Here is a 2,544-nt window from a genome sequence, read left to right as displayed (position 1 = left end):
GGCGTGAAGGGAGAGACGTCTGGGTGTGAAAAACTGGTGATAACTTGGGACTTTGTCGTTCGGAGGTGCCCTTTTTTTTTTTCTTCGGTTGGATACTTGCCCACTGTGTAGAGAGCTGGACATAGACATATCGTCCGTCGAAAAGTTGGACTTAGTTTTTTTCACGCAGTGCGTTGGACTTAGTTTTCTGACGGTGGATGCCAGAAACTGGTGGGTGAGAACTGGTGAAAAAGTTGGACTTAGTTTTTTGACGGTGGATGTCAGAAACTGGTGGGTGAAAACTGGTGAAAAAGTTGGACTTAGTTTTTTGACGATGGATGTCAGAAACTGGTGGGTGAGAACTGGTGAAAAAGTTGGACTTGGTTTTTTGACGATGGATGTCAGAAACTGGTGGGTGAGAACTGGTGAAAAAGTTGGACTTAGTTTTTTGACGATGGATGTCAGAAACTGGTGGGTGAGAACTGGTGAAAAAGTTGGACTTAGTTTTTTTTTTTTTTTTTTTTTTTTTTTTTTAACCCTTGGAAGAAAATGACAACCGTGGCCGGTTAAAAATCGTTTCTCTTTGGCCACGATTGTCATTTTCTTCCATTTTTTTTTAAATTTTTTTTTTTTTCCTTCTTCTCTCCGCAAGGCATGCGTGGACAGCTCTGTCTAGGACGCAGCCGCCACCGCAAACCGCACGAGAATATCTTTCTCCGTTTCAGAGACACGAATTTTCTGGCAAGTGTGCCGATAAATTGCTTCCCGAGCGAGTTTTGTGTGTCTATCCCCCCCTCCAGTGATTTCTGCCTGTGCCTGAACGGCCATCACGAAGCCATCCTTGAAGCCATCTCGCTCGGCAAGGCATGCGTGGATAGCTCTGTCTAGGACGCAGCCGCCACCGCAAACCGCACGAGAATATCTTTCGCCGTTTTAGAGATGCGAATTTTCTAGCAAGTGTGCCGATAAATTGCATACCGAGCGAGTTTTGTGTGTCTATCCCCCCCTCCAGTGATTTCTGCCTGTGCCTGGACGGCCATCACGAAGCCATCTTTGAAGCCATCTCGCTCGACAAGGCATGCGTGGATAGCTCTCTCTAGGACGCAGCCGCCACCGCAAACCGCACGAGAATATCTTTCGCCGTTTTAGAGATACGAATTTTTCTAGCAAGAGTGCCGATAAATTGCTTCCCGAGCGAAGTCGGTTACTTGTTATTTTCCCATTACTTTCGTCTCTCGCTGAAATGGCCACCGCCTCGTCCAGGATGAAGCCATCTTCCTGCGCAAGGCATCGACGGATAGGTCTTTCTCAGACCCATCAGCCGCAGCAAACCGCACGAAAATATCTTCGAGCGTTCGAAAGATATAGGTATTCGAGTGAAGATACCGAACCAACGGAATGCCGTGATGGCAACGACCTTGACCTTCGGCTTTTCATGGTCGCACGGACGAACGGACAGTCCGATTTTCGTGGGGTTTTCACTGCCAGACGCGTCTCTTCAAGGCCAATCTGGCCCTGGGTGGCACGTCCACCTAGCTCTTGCCCCTCCCGAGAAAAGGAACTTTACGCAGCGTTTCACCTAAAAACGGTCGGTTTTTCGAAGCGTACGGACGAACGGACAGGGCTATCGACGTTCGGTTTGCTCTAGCACAGTGGCCTCGTCGAGCCCGATCTGCCGACATATGGCAAGTCGCTCTATTCCTAAGCTTTCAATTTTTCGAAACTTCACACTTGCATGGAAGGAATCGGTTTTCTTCCAATGGCGGGCGAACGGACAGTCCGATTTTCGTGGGGTTTTCACTGCCTGACGCGTCTCTTCAAGACCAATCTGGCCCTGGGGTCGCACGTCTACCTAGCTCTTGCCCTTCCGGAGGAAAGGAACTTTAAGCCGCGTTTTACCTAGAAACGGTCGGTTTCTCGAAGCGTACGGACGAACGGACAGGGCTATTGACGTGCGGTTTGCTCTAACAGAGTCGTCTCTTCGAGCCCGATCTGCCGACATGTGGCACGTCGCTATATTCCCAAGATTTCAATTTTTCGAAACTTCACACTTGCATGGTGGAAAACGGTTTTCTCCCGATGGCGGACGAACGGACGCAGCCATTAAGATATATTTGGCACAGGCCGACGCGTCTATTCAAGACAGATCTTTTGGCATCTGACATTTGATAATACCTCCCGCCGTCGGCGCTAGGCCTTGTGTACCCCTGACATTCCGTTGGTGCAAAGCCCTTGGAAGCGAAGTAACTAAAACCAACGTTGGACTTAGTTATTAATTGATGTGTGTGTGTGTGTGTGTGTCTTTGTGTGTGTGTGTGTGTGTGAATATATATATATATATATATATATATAATATATATATATATATATATATATATATATATATATATATATATATATATGTATATATATGTATATATATGTATATATATGTATATATGTATATATATATATATATATATATATATATATATATATATATATATATATATATATATATATATATATATCGCTCGGCAAGGCATGCGTGGATAGTTCTGTCTAGGACGCAGCCGCCACCGCAAA

This window comes from Sinohyriopsis cumingii, unplaced genomic scaffold (assembly GCF_028554795.1).
Source record: "Sinohyriopsis cumingii isolate HCF-2022 unplaced genomic scaffold, ASM2855479v2 utg004647l, whole genome shotgun sequence".
Classification (NCBI taxonomy): Eukaryota; Metazoa; Mollusca; class Bivalvia; order Unionida; family Unionidae; genus Sinohyriopsis; species Sinohyriopsis cumingii.
Note: the sequence above shows the minus strand (reverse complement) of the source record.